General features: G+C 36.7%; 1 protein-coding gene across 4 annotated transcripts in view; it reads left to right on the top strand.

The window, feature by feature from the left end:
* The window catches only part of PCDH11X (protocadherin 11 X-linked), a 663,770-nt gene that overhangs the window by 157,103 nt on the left and 478,729 nt on the right, over positions 1-27,938 (top strand). The window lies entirely within an intron of this gene.

Below are 27,938 nucleotides of genomic sequence, written 5' to 3'. Positions count from 1 at the left end.
ATGCTCAACATCAGTCATTGTCAGAGAAATGCAAATCAAAACCACTATGAGGTACCATTTCACACCAGTCAGAATGGCTGCTATCCAAAAGTCTACAAGCAATAAATGCTGGAGAGGGTGTGGAGAAAAGGGAACCCTCTTACACTGTTGGTGGGAATGCAAACTAGTACAGCCACTATGGAGAACAGTTTGGAAATTCCTTAAAAAACTGGAAATAGAACTGCCATACGACCCAGCAATCCCACTGCTGGGCATACACACTGAGGAAACCAGAAGGGAAAGAGACACGTGTACCCCAATGTTCATCGCAGCACTGTTTATAATAGCCAGGACATGGAAGCAACCTAGATGTCCATCAGCAGATGAATGGATAAGAAAGCAGTGGTACATATACACAATGGAGTATTACTCAGCCATTAAAAAGAATACATTTGAATCAGTTCTAATGAGGTGGATGAAACTGGAGCCTATTATACAGAATGAAGTAAGCCAGAAAGAAAAACACCAATCCAGTATACTAACACATATATATGGAATTTAGAACGATGATAAAGATAACCCTGTATGCGAGACAGCAAAATAGACACATATGTATTGAACAGTCTTTTGGATTCTGTGGGAGAGGGTGAGGGTTGGGTGATTTGTGAGGATGGCATTGAAACATGTATAATATCGTATGTGAAATGAATCGCCAGTCCAGGTTCAATGCATGATATAGGCTGCTCTGGGCTGGTGCACTGGGATGACACAGAGAGATGGTATGGGGAGGAAGGTGGTTCAGAATGGGAAACGTGTACACTCGTGGTGGATTCATGTTGATGTATGACAAAACCAATATGATGTTGTAAAGTAATTAGCCTCCAATTAAAAAAAAAAAAAAAAGAAAAAGAAAAGACAAAAGAAAAAAAAAATCCACAAAAAAAAAAAAAAAAAAATCCCCAAGTTGACAATCATCTATGGACATGGGAGATGCTTGACCCGTTGACAGAGACTTGTCCTGTTAACATACATTGGAAGTATGGGATAGGTCAATCCTCTCCATTTTCTGGCCTCATGTTCAGATAAGAACATGTGTCTTGCCTTGTATCTATCTCTGTCAATCCAATAAGAGAAAAAGCCTCAGTTACTTAGACAAATTCTGGACTAGTTGGTCCTTTCTACCCTGGAAAATAAGTCTTTGACCATCCTGTCCTTATAATACTCTTCATAACACTTAGTAAAACCACTCTGTGATGTACTTCAGTCAAATCACCTGAACTCTCCTATCCCTGAGCAGTGATCACTGCACTTATTGTAAGGTAAATATGCACTGTATGGAGAGTAAAGTTCATTTACCCACATAACCTGCTGTTTTGAAATTACATTTTTCACACTGAAAGAAGTATAGTTTTCATAGCTAAAGCAATGAGGTGCTTGAGTCTAGTGAAACAGAGCTTGAGACACAAGGAGAGGGTGCTAGTGCTGAAAAAACTAAAAGCCTAACAGGAAACGAAAAAGAGGCAGTAGTAGCCAGAGGGTTAAAACTAAAACCATGGCTTTCAAGAATAAGGATGAATGATCATTCTCATTCATTCAGCCATTAGAGAGTTACTGAGCACACATTTTTCATAAGGCCTTACTACAAGGATACGTAATGCCTGTATTTATCCTTAAGGAAAGTAGTTCAATAATAGAAGATATGTATGCAAATGATGTGTTACCAAGTGGACCACAAAACCAGTACTCTTATACATGGTAATAAATTTAAAAAATACTTTTAATTTATTTTCAGCAAAATAACTGTTATATCAGAAAGTTTTGTGTTAACTGGTATTTGCAGTATTAACTGAGGTATAGATACAGCTACTTTTCTAATTAAATCTAACTGATTAATTTAATCATGTGAAATGTCATTATCATACACATTCACAAAGAAAGTACTTACATGGATTTTTAAACTTTATCTTTTTATCTATTTGTTTTATTGGTAAGATTTGAAATTTTGATATTTGGTTCTTGTCAATATGAAGTAAGTATTGGGTTATATAGATAATTGAGCATTTCTTAATTATGAGTTAGTGCCATTTGGCTTCTTAGTTTTCATTTTCTTTTTACATTTCCAAACGCTTTCCCAATTTAAACAAAGTAGACCATAGATACAAAAAAAAAAAAAAAAATATGGCTTTCATGCTAAGATTTCTTCAATTTCATCAACTTATATATTCATTAATTTGCCTCTCTCTGATATGCCTACAATTGGCCCTTCTACAAATGACCATTTCTACAGTTTAATCTATTCATCCCCCCAAACCTTTACTTTTTCTCTCTTCTTTGGCAGAAACATCAAATAGTCATTTTTGTTCCCCTCAAGGTTTCCCTTTGCCGAAAGGAATCTAATAGTCCAGAAAGATCTCCATATAGGTTGAATTTCCAGAGATATCTAGATCTATATAACACTAATGTTATAGAGTTAATATAACTTAAATTTAAATCCTAATTTAAAAAGAAAAACTAAGAAGACAAAGATTTTCTTCTAATGATAAATTTTTTGTTTTGAACTTGGATAAATATTTTACTTGAATTATTGAAAATGCTTTCTAGCTCTTCTTTTTATATTATGCTAACCAATCTAATTCCCAGATCTGTAGTATTTCCTATAACCTTTATGAGCTGTATTGTTACATCTGGGATATGCTTCTATTTCAGAAATAATGAATCTTAGATATCATGTGATATGCTACAATACAATTCTACAATATCCTTTTACAAATGATCATTCCTAAAGTTTCCTAAAGTCTGCCTCTATTATTTGAAAGATGGTGGAACCAAGGGCCAGAGAGAGAACTTAATGAGCACCTATTTTATGTCAGGCAGTGTTCTCAGTTCAGCTCAGTTCAGTCGCTCAGTCATGTCCAACACTTTGCAACCCCATGAACTGCAGCACGCCAGGCTTCCCTGTCCATCACCAACTCCCGGGGTTCACCCAAATCCATGTCCATCAAGTCGGTGATGCCATCCAACCATTTCATCCTCTGTCGTCCCCTTCTCCTCCTGCCCTCAATCTTTCCCAGGATCAGGGTCTTTTCAAGTGAGTCACCTCTTCACATCAGGTGGCCAAAGTATTGGAGTTTCAGCTTCAACATCAGTCCCTCCAATGAACACCCAGGAATGATCTCCTTTCGGATGGACTGGTTGGATCTCCTTACAGCCCAACGGACTCTCAAGAGTCTTCTCCAACACCACAGTTCAAAAGCATCAATTCTTCGGGGCTCAGCTTTCTTTATAGTCCAACTCTCACATCCATACATGACTGGAAAAATCATACCTATAACTAGATGGACCTTCATTGGCAAAGTAAAGTCCCTGCTTTTTAGTATGCATACTAAAGTTGGTCATAACTTTCCTTCCAAGGAGCTAGACACCTTACATATGATAGTTCATTATCTCAGAGCAAGTGGCCAAGATAGGATCTGTGGTTAGATCTGATTAACTCTCAAGTTTTCCTTGCTCTCTACTTCATCACATCTGGCATATCTATGGCTCCCACAGCTCTTGCTCTGAAGCTCAGAGTTCCTTGACTTTTATCACCTTCTTATCAAATTTCTCCTCTGGTGTCCAAATCAACACCCAATAAACCGATGTAGATTTTCCCCATTATCTTTGCCCTTTTCTGGACTCATGCTCATGTATTAAGCTAAGATAGATGATCTTTAAATGATTTTTGTTGCTAGATTTCATAAGGTTGGCAGGCAACAAGTTCATTCTGAAAACTATGGTGCATAATTCTTTCTGAACAGGTCAGTTGGAAAAATGCAAATAGCATAGACAAAGAAGCCTCTCTTCCATCTACTTCCACTGTCAGTATATGAAAGACCAAATAAACTTTGAAAACATCAGCTATTCAAAAAGTATTTAATCAACTTGAACTTTCTCCAGAGAGTTCCTTTTTCAATTTGCCTTTGCAATTTTTAAAATACAGTATGATTCTAATGTCCTGCAGTTTGGTAAGCTACAAGATGAATTTGAAAGAGAAGGGTATAAATGTATGTTACCAAATATGTTTTCTATATCAATTTATAATAAAAATGAACATAATGCATTCAGTATAGTTATGAATTTCTAATAAGCTGATGAGACATATTAGAGATAAACAAAAATATATATCAAATATGGACCACCAAATAGCTATTCAGTTCAGTTCAGTTCAGTTGCTCAGTCATGTGCGACTCTTTGCGACCCCATGAATCCCAGCATGCCAGGCCTCCCTGTCCATCACCAACTCCCGGAGTTCACCCAGATTCACATCCATCGAGTCAGTGATGTCATCCAGCCATCTCATCCTCTGTCGTCCTCTTCCCCTCCTGCCCCCAATCCCTCCCAGCATCAGAGTCTTTTCCAATGAGTCAACTCTTCACATGAGGTGGCCAAAGTACTGGAGTTTCAGCTTTAGCATCATTTCTTCCAAAGAAATCCCAGGGCTGATCTCCTTCAGAATGGACTGGTTGGATCTCCTTGTGGGCCAAGGGACTCTTAAGAGTCTTCTCCAATACCACAGTTCAAAAGCATCAATTCTTTGGTGTTCAGCCTTCTTCACAGTCCAACTCTCACATCCATACATGACCACAGGAAAAACCATAGCCTTGACTAGATGAATCTTTTTTGGCAAAGTAATGTCTCTGCTTTTGAATATGCTATCTAGGTTGGTCATAACTTTCCTTCCAAGAAGTAAGCGTCTTTTAATTCCATGGCTGCAGTCACCATCTGCAGTGATTTTGGAGCCCAACAAAATAAAGTCTGACACACTGTTTCCACTGTTTCCCCATCTATTTCCCATGAAGTGATGGGACCGGATGCCATGATCTTCGTTTTCTGAATGTTGAGCTTTAAGCCAACTTTTTCACTCTCCACTTTCACTTTCATCAAGAGGCTTTTTAGTTCCTCTTCACTTTCTGCCATAAGGGTGGTTTCATCTGCATATCTGAGGTCACTGATATTTCTCCTGGCAATCTTGATTTCAGCTTGTGCTTCTTCCAGCCCAGCATTTCTCATGATGTACTTTCCATATAAGTTAAATAAGCAGGGTGCCAATGTACAGCCTTGACGTACTCCTTTTCCTATTTGGAACCAGTTTGTTGTTCCATGTCCAGTTCTAACTGTTACTTCCTGACCTGCATACAAACCTCTCAAGAGGCATATCAGGTGGTTTGGTATTCCCATCTCTTTCAGAATTTTCCACAGTTTATTGTGATCCACACAGACAAAGGCTTTGACATAGTCAATGAAGCAGAAATACATGTTTTTCTGGAACTCTCTTGCTTTTTCCATGATCCAGGGGATGTTGGCAATTTGGTCCCTGGTTCCTCTGCCTTTTCTAAAACCAGCTTGAACATCATGAAGTTCACGGTTCACATACTGCTGAAGCCTCACTTGGAGAATTTTGAGCATTACTTTACTAGCGTGTGAGATGAGTGCAATTGTGTGGTAGTTTGAGCATTCTTTGGCATTGTCTTTCTTTGGGATTGGAATGAAAACTGACCTTTTCCAGTCCTGTGGCCACTGCTGAGTTTTCCAAATTTGCTGGCATATTGAGTGCAGCACTTTCACAGCATCATCTTTCAGGATTTGAAATAGCTCAACTGGAATGCCATCACCTCCACTAGCTTTGTTCATAGTGATGCTTTCTAAGGCCCACTTGACTTCACATTCCAGGATGTTTGGCTCTAGGTGAGTGATCACATCATCGTGATTATCTGGGTCATGAAGATCTTTTTTGCACAGTTCTTCTGTTTATTCTTGCCATCTATTCTTAATATCTTCTGCTTTTGTTAGGTCCATACCATTTCTGTCCTTTATCGAGCCCATCTGTTCATGATATATTTCCTTGGTATCTCTAATTTTCTTGAAGAGATCTCTAGTCTTTCCCATTCTGTTGTTTTCCTCTCTATTTCTTTGCATTGACCACTAAAGAAGGCTTTCTTATCTCTTCTTGCTATTCTTTGGAACTCTGCATTCAGATGCTTATATCTTTCCTTTTCTCCTTTGCTTTTCACTTCTCTTCTTTTCACAGCTATTTTAAGTCCTCCCCAGACAGCCATTTTGCTTTTTTGCATTTCTTTTCCATGGGGATGGTCTTGATCCCTGTCTCGTGTACAATGTCACGAACCTCATTCCATAGATCATCAGGCACTCTATCTATCAGATCTAGGCCCTTAAATCTATTTCTCACTTCCACTGTATAATCATAAGGGATTTGATTTAGGTCATACCTGAATGGTCTAGTGGATTTCCCTACTTTTTTCAATTTAAGTCTGCATTTGGCAATAAGACCACTTAGGGAATGTATATATCAGATTCCCGTGATACATTAGCTTCTGAAAATAAGGATTGGAAAAGAAAGAAGGAAAAGATAAAAGGATAGTTCAAGGAAAAGAAAAATTGGGAATGACTAGAGGCACCAGGAGTAGTGCTAGGCACACTGAACAGCAAAATGTAGTGTGACATAATTAGACTTTAGAGTCAGACTTGGTTTCCAAATCTGGATTTTTAGGTACTATCTGTATGCTTGAACCTCAGGATCTTGATTTGTGATATCAAGATGTCGAACTCACAGGATTTTAATTGAGGATTCAAAGACATTGTGTATAAAAATGTTCATTGTACAGCGTTCGGCATAAAGTAGATAATAAGTCCTGTTCCACACTGATCAATTAATCTAATCTGAACAATACAATGAGCTAGAAATTATTGATATTGTACTGATTTTATAGATTAAAAACAAACAAACCGACAAACTGGATTCTTGTAGGCTTCCAAAATTTTTGCCCAAACCCAATTTAACCAATTTAAGTACTCTTTCCCCTATACATCACTGTTTCAAATCAAGAATCTAGGCAACCATAGCTTCCCAGGTGGTGCAAGTGGTAAAGAACTCACCTGCCAATGCAGGTGGAGAAGGAAATGCCAACCCATTCCAGTGTTTTTGCCTGGAGAGTCCCGGGAATGGCGGAGCCGGGTGGGCTGCTGTCTCTGGGGTCACACAGAGTCGGACATGACTGAAGTGACTTAGCAGCCAATGCAGGAGATGTAAGATACGTGGGTTTGATGCCTGGGTTGGGAAGATCCCCTTGAGGAAGAAATGGCACCCACTCCAGTATTCTTTCCTGGAGAATCCCATGGACAGAGGAGCCTAGTGGGCTACAGTCCATGCTGTCACACAGATTCAGACACTACTGAAATGACTTAGCATGGCAGGCAAACATAATTTTTTACTAACTGCTTAACTAAAGCCAAGCTGCAAAACAGCCCTGCTTCTTGAACCCTATGCTGTGTGTTCTTTACAGGAGCTTGAGGAGAAGTAATGAGTATTGCTTGAGGCAATAATGTTAACTTTAAAATCCTTTCAGTTGTAGGTGAATGAATTTTTAAATGTAGCTGGTGGAAATAAAGTTTGCATTCTAAGGATTGTGTAAAGTATTGACAAGCCTAACGTAGTGTCAGAATCATAAAATGTTAGAAGAAGAAGATAAGATTCAGAATGTGAAAGTGGTTTGCCCAAGGTTATACAGTTCAGTTTTAAAAGAATCAAGTGATGAGTGTTAGTCTCCTGACTTCCAGTTCAGGATTCTTACCACTAAGTATACAACCTATTTATTTTGTGATGACTTTGTGCCCTGAATAACAACAGTATAAAGTAGTATTGAATAGTATTAATATAATGAAAAAAATTGACACTAACAACAATAAAACTGTTGTAGGAATTAGACCATGGTTGAAGTTTAAGCTTTCCTATAAATCTGTTGTGATCTTGAAAAGTCACTTATCCTCTCTGAAACTCACTCTCTTCATGTTCAAAATGAAGAGGATGGGCTTTTCAGAACCTCAAATGAGATGAGTTTGCAAAAAGCATTTGAAAAATGATAGATCTACATAAATGATAATTATTACCAATATATTATAACTAAAATGCCTTTAAAATTGTTCTACAATCACATTTCTTCCCTCACAGGATACTGAAATTGATGTGTTCTTGATTACAAATATCTTATTAATATTTCATGCAAGTTCCCAATATGACCAGCTTGTGATTATATGGGGAGACCCCTGTGTTTCTGAAATATACTTCTAATTCTTGGACTAAATTATGTCAGGTATTTCTTAGACTAGTTTGTAAGCACATGGAATCAAATTCCTTAAAACCATGGGGTTTTCATGGCATTGAATTAAGGAAGCTGAGACTGCTTTCAGTGGCAAGTAAAAGCCATTTTAGAATGATAGAGCTATAGTGAGTCATCTCAAAAAAAAAAAAAAAAAAAGCAGGAGAAAACTGTTTCTGTCTACCTTCTCTGTGATAGGCACACTGGAGCAGCAGGAAGGTGATTGGCTTCCAAATCAGGCAGTCTGGGTTCTAAACTTGACTTTGTGATCTTTAGCTGTTGGGTCTTCCATAAAACTTGCTAATATTTCTGAGTCTTAGGATAGTCATCCATAAAAATGTCTAACAATAATGTCAAACTCATAGGGTTGTTTTGACAATGAAATGAGATAACCTTATAAAAGGTGACTGGCAAACAACAGACACTTAATAAGTGCTAACACCCTTCATCAATTGTTTCAATTAATCCACTCAGTTACCCAGTGAATAAGATATTATTAGTGTCATCTTCACATTGCAAACTAAATTGAGAGACTCAATTTAATTAAAACTAATTGGGAGTCTCAAAGAATTCAGTTATTTACTCAAGCTCAAGCAACTGGCAATTAGCCTGTCTGAAATTTTACAAAGACTGGCCTAACTCAATTTTAAGTTCACTGTCCATTTCCTGTCCAAAGCCCATTTCTTGTCCACTGTTGAGTCTTTTGGAGAAGGCGATGGCACCCCACTCCAGTACTCTTGCCTGGAAAATCCCATGGATGGATGAGCCTGGTGGGCTGCAGTCCATGGGGTCGCTAAGAGTCAGACACGACTGAGCAACTTCACTTTCACCTTTCATTTTCATGCATTGGAGAAGGAAATGGCAACCCACTGCAGTGTTCTTGCCTGGAGAATCCCAGGGACGGGGGAGCCTGGCGGGCTGCCATCTATGGCGTCGCACAGAGTTGGACACGACTGAAGCGACTTAGCAGCAGCAGCAGCAGTTGAGTCTTTGGCATAAAACCCAAAATGTCTTTGTTCAGAAGTAGTTTGCAAACTCAGAAAACTCAAGTTGTTATGCATGGCCTTAAACATGCATTTAATTATCTTTTTCACATTCATTTTCCTTAGGCATATGGAGATATGAATAAGACTCTATTTTCTCAACTGTGAATAAATAACTTAAGACAGAAAAGGTTATAATATAATGATAAGAATCTGACTTCATATGTGGTTTTAATAGCCATTTTACTCTATTATCTCTGTACACATGAATGGCTATCTTACAAATGATATTTCTAATTAAAATACGTATCTAGAAATAAAATATTAAGACAAAAATTTTAATAGAGCCTAGATTCAGCATAATTAGATTCCATACAATATGGAAATCAAATTTCATAAAAAATTGTTTGAAACTTTAACATATCATATATTATCTAAGATCTGCTAAATAATTTTTAATTAAAGTGTTCTATTTCCATCACACCTGTAATGCTAAGTTGTTTATATTGGTTTAGCAAAGCAAATTACACATCCATAAATTTTTAAATAAAGGATTTATAGATTTTCATCTCAGTAGCATAATTACTTTATTTGTACTATAGTTAATTTTTCTAATTTTAAAATTTTCTGATAGAAAATAAACAAAAATACAGTGATGGAAATAAGAATCACTTTACATTCCTCCTATTCAAAATTAACCCTTTTTAGCATTTTGATAAATAAATTTCTATTTTTTTCTAAGCATAAGCTTGTATATTTAAAACATGTATGTTATTTAAAATGATAGAATTCTAACCATACTGTGCCTTTATAAATGACTGTGTTAACTTCTTCATTTAACAACTGAGTAATTCAAAGTTTGGTTTTAAAATTAAAAATGCATTATCTAGACCTATACATTGTATGGACTTCATTGATGGCACACAGTTTAAAGAATCTGCCTGCAAAGCAGGAGAAACAGGAGATGCAGGTTTGATTCCTGGATCAGGAAGATCCCCTGGAAGAGGAAATGGCAACACACTCCAGTATTCTTGCTTGAAAAATCCCAAGAACAGAAGAGCCTGTTGGGCTACAGTCCATGGGGTCACAAAGAGTTGGACATGACTGAGTGACTAAGTACAGCACATACACTGTACAACCTTGAAAATAAATATCTAAAATACAAGGCAGTACAGGAATCATTTTCATTTTGAGTTTGAAAAGGGAAGTCACTGTGAGCTAGAGTAGAATGAGATAGGCTCATGGAGGAGAGAATGAACCATGATTTAGTTTTTAAGGTAGGATTTGGGAAAATGGAGAGGATGAAGAAGTCCCTGTTGGTAGCAATTAAATGAGCTAAAGCACATGTATTTCTAGAACAGTTTTCAGCTATCTTTGAGATACATTTAAGAAGCTGTTTTAGGGCTATATTTTTGATAACTTTGAGAAGGCAATTATACCTGACTAAAATAATTTTGATGTTTATTTTTGAAACACTGTTTCTTGTATATCCTCAAATAGGAAAATTATATTTACTGTCTATACTTCCTTAATTCCCACTTACCCCTCAAAACATTGTGATGTAGTCTTTTTCAATATCTGCTCACTACTCACATCTTTCATCTTCTTAGCACTGGCCTCCTGTTTGCTAAGCTTAAAGGACATCTTTTCATTTGAGTACATTTCTCCTTCATTTGACACTTTGTCTCATTCATTCCCTCCTTTTATAGTTCTGCTTTCTTGGCTTCAATGATGATATTGTTTTCTGATTTTTCTTCTGCCTTCTGACAATTTTATTTTCTGTATGTGTGTCAGTACTTCATCATTTGTCCATGGCATCAGTGTTCATTTTTCTTAGAATTATATCTTGCATCTATTGTTCTCATCACTTTATAATCCCCCTGTTTTTCATATTTATCCTATATCCTGACAAGTTCTAATTCCCCATGTATAGCTCAGCCCTCTCTCTGCAATTCTGGCAGATATGTTAAACTTCCCTATGGACATTTTCCCATCAATGATCCATGGATCCTCAAACTCAGCATTTTCCAAATGGGATCAATTCCCTTCTGAATTCTTTTTCCCAAATCTGGCTAATTACCTCTGTCAATTAATGGAGTCACCATTCATGCAAATCACTGAAGTAGAAAACTTAGGTAATATCCTATGCTTCCTTCTCTCCTTACCCCTCCCCATTGCAATAATTCAACATTTTTTTCTAATTTTACCTTTGAAATATTATGAAAATTATGAAAATAATAGCTAACAATGTATTTTGAGAATTAACTACAGGCCAGTCATGTGCCAAGAACTTTAAGAACATCTCATTTACATTTAAAAATGGTACAGTAATCATTTTTGCTTTTTCACTTATGGGGAAAATGGGGCTTAGGGAAGTTGAGTGATTTACCACATGTTACACAGTAACAGGAGAAGGCAATGGCACCCCACTCCAGTACTCTTGCCTGGAAAATCCCATGGATGGAGGAGCCTGGAAGGCTGCAGTCCATGGGGTCGCTGAGGGTTGGACACAACTGAGCGACTTCACTTTCACTTTTCACTTTCATGCATTAGAGAAGGAAATGGCAACCCACTCCATTGTTCTTGCCTGGAGAATTCCAGGGACGGGGGTGCCTGGTGCGCTGCAGTCAGTAAATCTGATCTTTAAACTCCAAATATTTTAATTTCATATTCCACACTCGGAATGGTAGCCTATGTTGCTTTCTGTCTCTACTACATTGTCCTATTTTAGGTTCTCTTCATCTTTCACATGAACAAATGCAATAGCTGCTTGAATGTCATTCATTTTATATCTAGTCTTTTTCCACTAAAATCAGTCTCTTACACAAACAATACATGTTAATTTTTTTGTATATATTGTGCTTTTTCTTTAGTAACACAAATTTAGCATGTAGGAAATTTAAATGAAACAATATACTAAAAATAGCAGAAAATTAAAAAATCTAAAAAGGAAGTACACCTAAAGCATGAGAATTCAACACTCATTAGTGTTTCATCGTCAGTTTTTATTGACACTTGATATTTGCAAATTTTGAAACAAGCCTTGAGATCATGATGACTATTCTGAACAGATGTGAATTCCCTGGCAGTCCTGTGGTTAGTTCAATGCTTTCACTGCCAAGGGCCCCAGTTTGATCCCTGGTCAGGGAAGTAAGTTTCTGCAAAATATTTCAGTTCAGTCACTTAGTCGTGTCCGACTCTTTGCGACCCCATGACTCAAAGCACGCCAGGCCTCCCTGTCTATCGCCAACCCCCGGAGTTTACTCAGACTCACGTCCATTGAGTCAGTGATGCCATCCAGCCATCTCGTCCTCTGTCCTTCCCTTCTCCTCCTGCCCCCAATCCCTCCCAGCATCAGTCTTTTCCATCAGACTCAACACTTCACATGAGGTGGCCAAAATAGTGGAGTTTCAGCTTTAGCATCATTCCTTCCAAAGAAACCCCAGGGCTGATCTCCTTCAGAATGGACTCGTTGGATCTCCTTGCAGTCCAAGGGGCTCTCAAGAGTCTTCTCCAACACCGCAGTTCAAAAGCATCAATTCTTCGGCACTCAGCCTTCTTCACAGTCCAACTCTCACATCCATATATGACCACTGGAAAAACCATAGCCTTGACTAGACGGACCTTTGTTGGCAAAGTAATGTCTCTGTTTTTGAATATGCTATCTAGGTTGGTCATAACTTCTCTTCCAAGGAGTAAGTGTCTTTTAATTTCATGTCTGCAGTCACCATTTGCAGTGATTTTGGAGCCCCCCCAAAAATAAAGTCTGACACTGTTTCCACTGTTCCCCCATCTATTTCCCATGAAGTGATGGGACCAGATGCCATGATCTTCGTTTTCTGAGTGTTGAGCTTTATGCCAACTTTTTCACTCTCCTCTTTCACTTTCATCAAGAGGCTTTTTAGTTCCTCTTCACTTTCTGCCATAAGGGTGGTGTCATCTGCAAAGCTGAGGTTATTGATATTTCTCCCGGCAATCTTGATTCCAGTTTGTGCTTCTTCCAGCCCAGCATTTCTCACTATGTACTCTCCATATAAGTTAAATAAGCAGGGTGACAATATACAGCCTCAACGTACTACTTTTCCTATGTGAAACCAGTCTGTTCTTCCATGTCCAGTTCGAACTGTTGCCTCCTTACCTGCATATAGGTTTCTCAAGAGGCAGGTCAGGTGGTCTGGTATTCCCATCTCTTGAAGAATTTTTCACAGTTTATTGTGATCCTCACAGTCAAAGGCTTTGGCATAGTCAATAAAGCAGAAATAGATGTTTTTCTGGAACTGTCTTGCTTTTTCAAGGATCCAGGAGATGTTGGCAATTTGATCTCTGCTTCCTCTGCCTTTTCTGAAACTAGCTTGAATATCTAGAAGTTCACGGTTCATGTATTGCTGAAGCCTGGCTTGGAGAATTTTGAGCATTACTTTACTAGCATGTGAGATGAGTACAATTGTGTGGTAGTTTGAACATTCTTTGACATTGCCTTTCTTTGGGATTGGATTGAAAACTGACCTTTTCCATTCCTTTGGCCACTGCTGAGTTTTCCAAATTTGCTGGCATATTGAGTGCAGCACTTTCACAGCATCATCTTTCAGGATTTGAAATAGCTCAATTGCAAACTACTTAGTGAGCCAAAATAATAAAATAACTGGATGCTCTATTTCAATTGTACATTTTATCATTCCACTTCTGTGTTTGAAATCCTTAACTGGCTTCTCATAATTTTCATAAGTACTCTAGCTTTTTAACATAGCATACAAAGCTCTCTGCTTACTTTTCAGCCTTAGGTTTCACCCATCCCTCCCTGGGTCATAATATATTCTTCAAGAAAGTCAAATTGCTTTCCGTTTTCTATTATACAACATTCTGCTCTTAGTCTCTGCAAATTCATTCCTGTTTTTCCTAGTGCAGGCCTGCTCTTTTTCAGGTGATTAACTTCCATGAATTCTTTATGACTCAGATCAGGCATCTTTATGAAGCCTTCCCTAACCAACTTCTTTCTTACCTATGTGTGTGTGTGTGTGTGCTGTGCTTAGTTGCTCAGTTGCATCCGACACTTTGTGACCCCATGGACTGCAGCGTGCAAGGCTCCTCTGGCCATGGGAATTCTCCAGGCAAGAATACTGGAGTTGGTTGTCATGCCTTCCTCCAGGGGATCTTCCCAACCCAGGGACTGAATCCAGATCTCCCACATTGCAGGCAGATTACCGTCTGAGACACCAGGGAAGCCCAAGAATACTGGAGTGGGTAGTGTATGCCTTCTCCAGGGGAACTTTTTGGCTGACTCAGGAATCAAACTGGGGTCTCCTGCATTGCAAGCAGATTCTTTACAAGCTGAGCTGACCAGGAAGCCCTCTTTCTTACCTCAGTCACATAAAATCTTTTTCAATCCACTAGACTTTGAGTTGTTTGGGAGAATAATTCCTGCATTTCCAACATAAGCACATTTCTAAGATATAATACATATACGATGTATGCAATGTATATAACGAGTGGGAAAATATTATGGTAAAACTATTTATGAGATAGCTAATTAAAGAATTAAGGATCATATCAGAAGACAGAAGCCAAGTTTAAAGTAGGGAAAGTAGCTAGGAGAATGTTTTGTTGAGATAAAAATAAGTGATTAAGGGTAGACTAGTGTGATAGAGGTAAGAATTGAAAATCAGTCTTGACAAATTAAATGGGGAGATCAGTGAATAACATTTCTAACATGATTCCCAAATTTAAGGCACTTAGTTGGAGATTAGTATTTAGACTTTGAACTAAGGTAATTAGAAGTGCAAGTTCTGTAAAGAATTGAAAGTTGAGATAAAAAAATGTGTTTGTGTTTTCTAAATAAAGCTGGGGATGCTCTAGTTTCTTTAATCCATGGGGAGGGGAGTGTGAGAAAATGAGCTGAGGGATTAAATATTTTGAAATACATTCATATGGCCCATATGAATGTATTTAGCATAGTTTTACATGATGGAAATATATTCAACTTAGTACAACTATATATTGATATTTCTTTATTATATAGTTTAGTGGAAATAATCCAACTATGATTAATTGATGAATGAGCAAAGAGTTCTTCAACTACCATCAAGTTTGGACATTAAGTTTTCCCAAAATAACTTGTACTTGTCAGTAATTGACACTTTTTGAACCATAAAATAGCATGTAATAATTGTAGAAAGTCTGAAAAATAAGATGGATAAATAAAACAAAGAAGAAAAGATAAGTTACCTGCAAACCCACCAGCTCAAAAACAATAGATATTGTTATTTTAGTGCATATTTTCCAGTTTTTTTTCCTGTGTATATACTCCAGTGTTTTTTTTTTTTTTTTTTTTTTTTTACAAAATAGGGGTCTTTTATTATTTTATTAAATATTCTTCTAAAATAAAAATTTTGATTGTTATATACTATTGTATTATATAGATATTCCATAATACATGAATTATCTAATATACTGTTAGATGTTTAAATTATATGCTATTATAAACAAACTTATAATGAAAGTTATTGAACACAAATCACCTTGTGCACTTATCCAGCAGTCAACATTACAATTCATAGAGAAATACCAGAGGAGATTCCATTAAAATCAGTAATAAGTTTGTAATAAGTAATAATATGGCTTCCCTCATAGCTCAGTTGGTAAAGAATCTGCTTGCAATGCAGGAGACCTGGGTTTGATTCCTGGGTTGGGAAGATACCCTGGAGAAGGAAATGGCAATCCACTGCAGTATTCTTGCCTGGAAAATCCCATGGACAGAGGAGCCTGGTGGGCTAAAGTCCATGGGATCGCAAGAGTAGGACATGATTTAGTGACTAAAGCATTATTTGTTTAAAATTGTTCCATATATTTTATTCAAAATAATTATGCAGGAAAATAATAGATACTGAAAATGAAATTCAATGCTTTTAGTATATAGTCATCATCTACTGAGACATGCCAAGAGACACTGTGGTAGTGTGTAAGCAGCAGCTTTCAGAAGTAAACTTTGGTAATGCTTACCAAAAGTCTGAAATTACAGTTTTAGAAATGTATTATAAGCATAAATAGGAAAAAATTTTAAGGTAACTAAATTTTAAAACGTCTTTATATTTCATCCTATTGGTTATCAATTACTCTAATAGATATCATTATTAGATAATTTTTTGTTTCATACACAATAGCTGATATTTGTACTGAATGTAATTTTTATAGAGAAATGTTGTAGTTTCATTTAACAGAATTTTTTTCTGTTAAATTATATTTTTACTTTCAATTGCAAAATACTACATAATTAATAAAAAGTCAATTTTTGGAGAGTGAGTGGTATTTCCATTTTCTTTTTTGTTATCGTTCCCCCTTTATACCCAATGTACATATTTTTCCTTTAATGGCTGAAAATATGATATAATATTTAGTATATTCTTTGTCTCATATAATAGTTGTCTTTCTCTGTCTGACTTTCTCTAGGTTCCTCTATGTTGTGGCAAATGGCATTATTTTTTATGGCTGAGTAATATTCCATTGTATATATATATCACACATCTTTATCCATTTATTTGTTGATGGACATTTAAGTCACTTCCAGTGTTGGCTATTATAAATAGTGGTGCTATGAACATTGGGGTGCATGTACCTTTTTGAATTAGAGTTTTCTCTAGATATATCTCCAAGGGTGGGATTGCAGAACCATATGATAACTCTATTTTTTTAGTTTTTTTAAGGAACGTCCATACAGTTTTCCATAATGATTGCACCAATTTACATTTTTACGAAGAATGTACAAGGATTCTCTTTTCCCCACACATTCTTCAGCTTTTATTATTGATGGTTTCAGTTCAGTCACTCAGTCATGTCTGACTCTTTGTGACCCCATGGACTGCAGTACACCAGGCTTCCTTGTCCAAAGTATTGGAGTTTCAGCTTCAGCATCAGTCCTTCCAAAGAACACCCAGGACTGATCTTTAGAATGGACTGGTTGGATCTCTTTGCAGTCCAAGGGACTCTCAAGAGTCTTCTCCAACACCACAGTTCAAAAGTATCAATTCTTTGACATTCAGCTTTCTTTATGGTCCAACTCTCACATCCATACATGACTACTGGAAAAACCACAGCTTTGACTAGACGGACATTTGTTAGCAAAGTAAAGTCTTTGCTTTTTAATAGTCTCTGTTGTCTGTGTTGGTCATAACTTTTCTTCAAAAGAGAAAGGGTCTTTTAATATAATGGTTGTAGTTACCATGTGCAGTGATTTTGGCACCTAAGAAAATAAAGTCTGTCACTGTTTCTGTTGTTTCCCTATCTATTTGCCATGAAGTGATGTGACCGGATGCCATGATCTTAGTTTCCTGAATGTTGAGTTTCAAGCCAGCTTTTTCACTCTCCTCTTTCACTTTCATCAAGAGGCTGTTCAGTTCCTCTTTGTTTTCTGCCATAAGGGTGGTGTCATCTGCATATCTGTGGTTATTGATATTTCTCCTGGCAATCTTGATTCCAGCTTGTGCTTCATCCAGCCCAGCATTTTACCTAATGTACTCTGCATGTAAGTTAAATAAATAGGGTGACAATATACAGACTTGACGTACCTCTTTTCCAATTTGAAGCCTGTCCATTGTTCCATGTCTGTTTCTAACTGTTGCTTCTTGACCTGCATACAGATTTCTCAGGAGGCAGGTAAGGTGACTGATATTCCCATCTCTTTAAGAATGTTCCACAGTTTGTTGTGATCCACACAGTTAAAGACTTTGGCATAGTCAATGAAGTAGAATTTAAATCTGAATTTTGCAATAAGGAGTTCATTATCTGAGACAGTCAGCTCTTGGTCTTGTTTGTGCTGACAATGTAGAGCTTCTCTATCTTCGGCTGCAAAGAATATAATCGATCTGATGTTGATATTGACTATCTGGTGATGTCCATGTGTAGAGTTGTCTCTTGTGTTGTTGGAAGAGGATGTTCTCTTCTGATGATGATTATTCTCACTGGTGTGAAGTGATATCTCATCATGGTTTTGATTTGCACTTCTCTAATAATTAGCAATGTTGAGCATCATTTCATGTGCCTCTTTTTTTATCTGGGCTTCTTTGGTTATTCACAAAGTAGAGAACCTGCTTGCCAATTCAAGAGACCCAGGTTCCATCCCTGTGTCAGGAAGATCACCTAGAGAAGGGAATGGCTAACGACTCCAGTATTCTTGACTAGATAATTCCATGGACAGAGAAGTCTATCTTTATGTCTGCTTTGAAAAAATGCATATTTAGATTTTCTGTTTTTTGATTGCTTTTTTTATATATTGAGTTATATAAGTTGTTTGTGTATTTTGGAAATTAACCCGTTATCAGTCAGATTATTTGCAAATACTTTCTCTCATTCAGTAAGTGTCTTTTTGTTTTGTTGATCATTTCCTTTGCTGTGCAAAACCTCTAAAGTTTTATTTGTCTCATTTGTTCATTTTTGCTTTTATTTCTTTGGCTTGGGAGACTGATCTAAGAAAATATTGCCGCAATTTATGTCAGAGAATGTTTTGCCTATGTTCTCTTAGAAGTTTATTTAGATTTTTTAACCATTTTAAGTTTATTTTTGTATATGGTGTGAGGGAGTGTTCTAGTTTCATTGATTTACATGAGGCTGTCAGCTTTCCCATTACTACCTGCTGAGGAGACTGTATTTTCTCCACTGTACATTTTGCCTTTTATTATCAAATATTAATTGACCATAGTTTTATGGGTTTTAATTCTGGACTCTATTCTGGTTTATTTATCTATATATTTGTTTTTGTTACACAATACTGTTTAGCTTACTGTGGCTTCTTAGTATTATCTGAAGTCTGGGAGTGTTATGCCTCGAGGTTTATTCTTTTCCCTTAGGATTGCTTTAGAAATTCTAGGTCTTTAGGGGTTCAGTATAAATTTTAGTATTACTTGTTCTAATTTTGTGAAAAAATGTCATGGGTAGTTTGACTGGGACCACATTAAACCTGTGGATTGCTTTGAGTACTGTGGACATTTTAACAGTATTAGTTCTTCCTATCCAAGAGGATGTCAACACATTAATTCTTAATCTTTAACATATAAAACCAACCACTTGTTACTTTTATACTCAAAATTTGCACTTCAGAGCATTCAGTTAGAAAAAGTACAATTCAGGACGTGGTTTTTCAGTTTACACATAATATCTTTTAATTGTTGGGTCATATTTAAAACAAAAATTAGCATATTCAACACTAGAAAAAAGTACAATGCTATATATTTAATATTGTAATAAAGAAGACATTTTTAGCTTCCAAATATCTCTAGAAGCTGATATTTGCATCACTTTAATGTACAAATATGTATAAATAACTTTTAAATCTTATTTTAATAAAATTCAGCATATTGAAGTCTTTGTATTCTGTGTTGGTCATAGAGGGTTAAAATGCCTAATAAGCAATGATATATTGAGTATTATTCGGCATTTTCTCAATTTGTTTTTATTTAAGAGTAAAACAAACTTCAATCTCCCCTATTATTAGAATGAGACAAACAAGCTGAATCATCACTGACTGACCCATTATATTAACCATTTTGATAAAGATGACCTTTCATTTGATCACTGTCTAGACCAGTGATTAACAACACTGGCTATGTGTTGAAATTGCATTTAAAGGTCAGAATCTCTCCTGTGAGATTCTGATAGAGTAGATCTGAATTTAAGCCTAGCTATCTTTGTTTTTTATTAGCTTAACAGGTGATTTGGATGTGCAAACGAAGATGATGAACATTGAATACAAATACAATCATACCTCCATTAAATGAATCCTCATCCATGTGTTTGACACATTGCTCATTAATAAACTTAGTCACTAGACTGATTTTTTTCAATGACAGGTACAATGTCTATATTAGTTTTCTACCCACAGTAACCAGCTCAGTTTTAATCACATAGGCACTTAGGAAATGCTTTTGCTAGTTTGTTTGTTTATTTCATGTAGTAATAGAGATCATTAAATCAATGAAGAATCACGACACTGGTTAGATGGATCAGTTCAGTTCAGTCACTCAGTCGTGTCCAAATCTTTGTGATCCCAAGAATCGCAGCATGCCAGTTCTCCCTGTCCATCAACAACTCCCAGAGTCCACACAAACTCATGTCCATCGAGTTGGTGATGCCATTAGCCATTCCGTCCTCTGTCGTCCCCTTCTCCTCCTGATCCCAATCCCTCCCAGCATCAGGGACTTTTCTAATGAGTCAACTCTTCTCATGAGGTGACCAAAGTACTGGAGCTTCAGCTTCAGCATCATTCCTTCCAAAGAATACCCAGGGCTGATCTCCTTTAGAATGGGTTGGTTGGATCTCCTTGCAGTCCAAGGGGCTTTCAAGAGTCTTCTCCAAACCCACAGTTCAAAACCATCAATTCTTCAGCACTCAGCTTTCTTCACAGTCCAACTCTCACATTCATACACTGCCACTGAAAAAACCATAGCCTTGAGTAGACAGACCTTTGTTGGCAAAGTAATGTCTCTGCTTTTGAATATGCTATCTAGGTTGGTCATAACTTTCCTTCCAAGGAGTAAGCATCTTTTAATTTCATGGCTGCAGTCACCATCTGCAGTGATTTTGGAGCCCAGAAAAATAAAGTCTGACACAGTTTCCACTGTTTTCCCATCTATTTCCCATGAAGTGATGGGATCAGATGCAATGATCTTCGTTTTCTGAATGTTGAGCTTTAAGCCAGCTTTTTCACTCTCCTCTTTCACTTTCATTAAGAGGCTTTTTAGTTCCTCTTCTCTTTCTGCCATAAGGGTGGTGTCATCTGCATATTCGAGGTTATTGTTATTCTTCCCGGCAATAGTAAGTGACAAATAAAATGTTTATTAAATCAGTATTTAAAAATAAAACACAAAATTATTAATACTTTTGGAACAAATATTGTCATTGCTCTTTTATTGTTCTTCTTTCTAAGAAAGATAAGCCTCCTGGAGGAAGCTCAAGAATAATTTGTCTAAAAATGCATTTCACCATTATGATGCTAAATGAACACACTGTATAATTACTAAAAAATAAACTTTAAGGGGCTGTTCTAATGACATGCAGACAAGGCACAGTGTGTAATTCTATCTTTAAAATAAATTAAAATCATATGGCAAAAGAAAATATAAAAATCATGTGTACTATTAAACTATTTTCATTAGTAAGATTTTTAAATATTAGCACATATTAAACTGATTTTGGTGGTTTTGTAAATAACTGATCTTTAATTACAGGCAAGGTCAATTTCATGCAAAGATGGGCTCAACAAAGGACAGAAATGGTAGGGAGTTAACAGAAGCAGAAGATATTAAGAAGAGGTGGCAAGAATACACAGAACTCTACAAAAAAATCTGCACAACCCAGATAATCATGATGGTGTGATCACTCACCTAGAGCCAGACATCCTGGAATGTGAAGCCAAGTGGGCCTTAGAAAGCATTTCAATGAACAAAGCTAGTGGAGGTGATGGCATTCCAGTTGAGCTATTTCAAATCCTGAAAGATGATGCTGTGAAAGTGCTGCACTCAATATGCCAGCAAATTTGGAAAACTCAGCAATGGCCACAGGACTGAAAAAGGCCAGTTTTCATTCCAATCCCAAAGAAAGGCAATGCCAAAGAATGCTCAAACTACCACACAATTGCACTCATCTCACACGGTAGTAAAGTAATGCTCAAAATTCTCCAAGCCAGGCTTCAGCAATAGGTGAACCATAAACTTCCAGATGTTCAAGCTGGTTTTAGAAAAGGCAGAAGAACCAGAGACCAAATTGCCAATATCCACTGGATCCTTCAAAAACTAAGAGAGTTCCAGAAAAAACATCTATTTCTGCTTTATTGACTATGCCAAATCCTTTGACTGTGTGGATCACAATCAACTGTGGAAAATTCTGAAAGAGATGGGAATACCAGACCACCTGACCAGCCTCTTGAGAAACCTATATGCAGGTCAGGAAGCAACAGTTAGAACTGGACATGGAACAACAGACTGGTTCCAAATAGGAAAAGGAATACATCAAGGCTGTACATTGTCACCCTGCTTATTTAACTTCTATGCAGAGTACATCATGGGAAATTCTGGGCTGGAAGAAACACAAGCTGGAATCAATATTGCCAGGAGAAATATCAATAACCTCAGATATGCAGATGACACCACCCTTATGGCAGAAAGTGAAGAGGAACTCAAAAGCCTCTTAATGAAAGTGAAAGAGGAGAGTGAAAAAGTTGGCTTAAAGCTCAACATTCAGAAAACAAAGATCATGGCATCTGGTCCCATCACTTCATGGGAAATAGATGGGGAAACAGTGGAAACAGTGTCAGACTTTATTTTTCTGGGCTCCAAAATCACTGCAGATGGTGACTGCAGCCTTGAATTTAAAAAATGCTTACTCCTTGGAAGGAAAGTTATGACCAACCTAGATAGCATATTGAAAAGCAGAGACATTACTTTGCCAACAAAAGTCCATCTAGTCAAGGCTATGGTTTTTCCAGTGGTTATGTATGGACGTGAGAGTTGGACTGTGAAGAAAGCTGAGCACCAAAGAATTGATGGTTTTGAACTGTGGTGTTAAAGAAGACTCTTGAGAGCCCCTTGGGCTGCAAGGAGATCCAACCAGTCCATTCTGAAGGAGATCAGCCCTGGGATTTCTTTGGAGGGAATGATACTGAAGCTGAAACTCCAGTACTTTGGCCTCCTCATGCGAAGAATTGACTCATTGGAAAAGTCTTTGATGCTGGGAGGGATTTGGGGCAGAAGGAGAAGGGGATGACAGAGGATGAGATTGCTGGATGGTCTCACTGACTCGATGGACGTGAGTCTGAGTGAACTCCAGGAGCTGGTGATGGACAGAGAGGCCTGGCGTGCTGCGATTCATGGGGTCACAAAGAGTCAGACATGACTGAGCGACTGAACTGAACTGAACTGAATAAATATTAGAAAACCAGTTCAGGAGAGATCGTGGAAACTGGTATGTCACATCCATTTTTTAATTTGTCTGAAAAGGCACATTATATGGTTAGATTTCCAGTTTTAAAGTAATTTCACTCTTCAGTAGTGTCTGCTTTATAACACTTCCTGTTTTTTGCTTGGAGAGAGTCACTGACCAATAGTACCTAGCCATTGAAGCCAGTTTCACTAAGCTTTTATCCCTGGAATGTATATATTTATAGCATCTGTCAGTGAAACAAAATGTTCCAACTAATCTGAGAAGACTGCTGATGATCAAATTTGCCTTTCTATCTCTGGCTTGTCTATGGATATCACTGTGATAAGGTTTCACTTCATGTGAAGCAATGAAAATAACAAAGCTAATGTTTCCCATGTTGAGTCTTATTAGTTTCCAGTAAGTACTACCTAAGGTAGGAAGAAATGAAATTAGAAGCTGGAAAAAGTTGATACTAATATTCAACTATGATATGTATTCCTTTCATATGCCTAGCTGAAACACCTTGCTTTAGCAACTTGGTGATTTGCATAAACAATGAAATGTTACCGTAAGAGAGCTCTAGGTGCCTTGTGTAGAAACATTCAGCCACAGATTTAAGCAAGTTCTTAAGTGTTCATACAAACACTCATCAAAACAAACAAAAAAGACCATTCTCAATAATTTTTAGATATACAACACTTGACTTTCTTAAATAAGATATATCCTAATACTGACATTTGCAGTCCTCACAGAAGGCATACATGATGATCTTCAAAAATGCAAAAACATCTAAGAATACAATTTGGAAGTATTCTTATATCAGATCACATTTACCAGTATCATTGTCTAGTTCACAAAGTTCAGCAATGTCAAATGCATATTTTGTTTTCTATAAAAGTGTCTGACCTTTATTCAAAATGTCACTCTCATCTTATTCCCTAAATCATAATAATTTGGTTCAGTTAAGATATACAAAGTAATTTGACTGGCTGTTTTTTTTATACCATATATCATGAGATAAAATTCATAAAACCCTGTCAAAATAGTTCAATATGAATTTTATACAACTACCACTTCTAATTTAATGTTTATTATCTGAATTTCAAACACAGCTTTTATAACCTTTAAAGATATTTATTTGGAAGTAAAATCACAAAATGCAAAAGGTAGTGAAAGTGAAGAGGAACTAAAGAGCCTCTTGATTGAAAGTGAGAGAGAGTGAAAAAGCTGTCTTGAAACTGAACATTGAAACTTATTTACAATAGATGGCCATGGAAGCAACCTACATATACATCAGCAGATTAATAGATAAAGAAGTTGTGGTACATATATACAATGCAATACTCCTAAGCCATAAAAAGGAACATATTTGAGGCAGTTCTAATGAGGTGGATGAACCTAGAGCCCGCTAAACAGACTGAAGTTAGTCAGAAAGAAAAATAAGTGTCATATATTAATGCATATATATGGAATCTAGAAAAAATGGTACTAATGAACCTGTTTGCAAGGCAGGAATAGAGATACAGACATAGGGAGCAGACTTTGGACATAGCAGGGAAAGGAGAGAGTGGGATGTACTGAGAGAGTAGCACTGAAACATATACATTAACATATGTAAATGAGATAGCTAATGAGAAGTTATATAACACAGGGAGCTAAATGTGATACTCTGTGACAACCTAGAAGGGTGGGATGGGGTGGAGGGTTGAGGGGGAAGGTTCAAAAGGGAGGGGACATGTACACTTATGGCTGATTCACATTGCTCTATGGCAGAACCCAAAACAATATTGGAAAACAGTTATCCTCCAATTAAAAATAAATTTTTAAAAATCAAAGAAAAAAGCAAAGATCATGACATCCAATCCCATCTCCTCATGGCAAATAGATGGAGAAAAAATGAAAGCAGTGGCAGATTTTATTTTCTTGGGCTCCAAAATCACTGTGGATGCTGACTGCAGCCATGAAATTTAAAAACACTTGCTCCTTGGAAGAAAAGCTACTACAAACTTAGTGAATTAAAAAGCAGAGACATCACTTTGCCAACAAAGGTCTGTATATTCAAAGCTATGATTTCTTTAGTAGTCATGTAAGGATGTGAGAGGTGGACCATAAAGAAAGCTAAGAGCCGAAGAATGATGCTTTCAAAGTGTGGTGCTGGAAAAACTCTTGAGAGACCCTTGGACTGCACGGAGATCAAACCAGTCCATTCTAAAGGAAATCAGTCCTGAATATTCATTGGAAGGACTGATGCTGAAGCTGAAGCTCCAATACTTTGGCCACCTGAGGCAAAGAACTGACTCATTGGAAAAGACCTTGACTCTGGGAAAGATTGAAGGCAGGAGGAGAAGGGAATGACAGAGGATGAGATGGTTGGATGACATCACTGACTCAATGGATATGAGTTTGAGCAAACTCTGGGAGTTGGTGATAGACAGGGAAGCCTAGTGTGCTGCAGTTAAGGGAGTTGCAAAGAGTTGGACCTGACTGAGCACCCGAACTGACTGACTGACATATGCATGACCATTTTAATAACTATATTAAGCAAAGTCTACTTCTCATGTCCAGGGATAAATCTGTTACCCTGTAATTTATATTAAAAATAGATGCCCTATCATTTGAAATCAAGTATTTGGTGAGCATCCTTTTTAGTACCTTCAAACACCACTTGTAAAACATATCACACTTTTGTCCTTAATTCTCAAGTACTGAAAATGCACACATACATGGAAATTTTATATACCTTCAATTCTGACTGAATGGAACATCTGGACAGAAGAAGAGATGTAAAATTAAATAATATAAACATCAGTTAATGTACATTACATGGCCGGGACTAAGTTGAAATGAAGGAGACACTTAGTCCACAAAATTAAAAGGCATTCACTTTCAAGGTCTTGCAAGTGCTCTGATAGAGAAACCTCATCGTCTCACTGTAATCCTGACCCTGGCATGTTGAAGCTAACGTGTAGAGAACTAATTATCTTGTTGCTTAACTTAAAAAATAATTTTAATCTTATCAGAAACAAAGATTCATTCTTGACTCATATTATATCAATGTCCTTAGTTAATATAATCAGTACACTTGGCACAAAGCACATCAGTATGTTTCATGTTTTCCAGGTACCAAAATACAGAGGTACATAACAGTAAGAAAACATTTTCTCAAAAGTAATGATTTATCTCCAGAAAAATCAAGCCACCCTGAGTCATGGTCCATAAAAGTGAATCTTAATAATTAATTGAGAGCCTGAACAATATGAGTGAAGTAAAACAATTTGTGTTGAAGGAGTATAGAATCAAAGGGAAGACAGGTCAGACTGAAGTTCCACTGATTAAAAATTCTAGGTGCATTCTTATAATCTTCAACATTATAATGCTGTGATCATCATAAGAGTTATATTTATGGAGGAGGAATAGGACATATAAATGAAAAAATAAATCTTAAATATGACCCAAGGTAGCTTAATTAGGCCCACGTATAAATTGTACCCATGAAGTAGAAGGGGCTTTACAGGGAACACAGACTGGGAAACAGGATTTATGACAGACTAGTCAAATCTCCTGACTGCTACTTAGTTCACTGATTTTTTTTTTTTCCCAAGACACTAACCTACCTTCTCGATTCATATTACATCATTTAGCTTTATTTAACCAGCAATAATGCCAAGAAGCATACATAAAGATACATGTAGGTGGGAGGGGGGTTCAGGATGAGGAACACATGTACACCCGTGGTGGATGCATGTTGATGTATGGCAAAACCAATACAATATTGTAAAGTAAAAAAAAAAAAAAAATACACGTGCAAACACACACACACACACACACACACACACACTATCAAACTGCTATTTGGACACATTCTGAAGTCTTACTTTAATTTGTCCCTTTTATTTTTCTATAGAACTCTAATATAACCATAGTCTGATATTTTTCTTACGGCTGACAAGCTATTTAGAACAAATACATGCTAACTCAAGCAAGTGACAGATTTCAAAGTCACATCAGCAGTTTCTGTCCCTTAATAGTATTACTAAACTTCCATTAATTTGATATGATGTATTTTTAAAGCCCATTTATGTCTACACAAAAATAGTTAATTTTATATTTATTTCTGAAATTTGCAAACACATAGGGACTTTCACATGTTCATTCATTATGAAATCATGAAACTAGCTAAGTCAGAGTAATTAAGCTTATCTCTAGAGGTTGCTTTTTGAAATAATTAATTGAATATATATGTAGAAAAGCTATTATGGACACCCAAAGATTCTGGACCTAGTAAAATAAGGAGTTTAATCAGTTTATTACTGTCAAGGCAAAAAGGAAAATGGTTATAATTAGAGTATGGAGGTATATAATCATAATTCCCACATTAATACACTTGATAACTCAGTAATTCATGTATTATTTCCTTCTCAGCTTTTTGAATTTTATGAATATTTGGATATTTAAAATAATTATATATTGTGTTTTGTGGGATTCACAGACAGTTGCCAATGTAAGAATACAAAGCAAGTGTAAGTTGGATAAGAAGAATGGAAATTAAGGACATCATTTTATATTTATAGACTTCTCTGGGATTCAGTTTTCTTATCTATAAAAAATGAATATTGTGTTAGTCTTTGATCACCTAGAAACTAAAAACTACTCATTTATTATCTTACAATTGTTTGGGTCAGAAGTTCAGGCAAGTTTGACTGGGTTCTTTGCCTAGGGTCTCACAAGGCCAAGGCTTTTATCTGAGCCCTGGGGAAGAATTTGTTTCTAAGCTCTTTCAGGTGGTGGAAAATTTTAGTTCCTGGACTGAGATCCCATTTTATTGCTGACTATCTGCCAGGGACCACTCTTAGTTTCTAGAGGCCACTCTTAGGTCCTTAATCCTTGGTCCACTTCATCTCCACAAAGGAAATAGCTCCCG

This window comes from Bubalus bubalis, chromosome X (genome assembly GCF_019923935.1).
Source record: "Bubalus bubalis isolate 160015118507 breed Murrah chromosome X, NDDB_SH_1, whole genome shotgun sequence".
In the NCBI taxonomy this organism is placed as follows: domain Eukaryota; kingdom Metazoa; phylum Chordata; class Mammalia; order Artiodactyla; family Bovidae; genus Bubalus; species Bubalus bubalis.
This window is presented reverse-complemented; position numbering and strand designations above follow the sequence as displayed.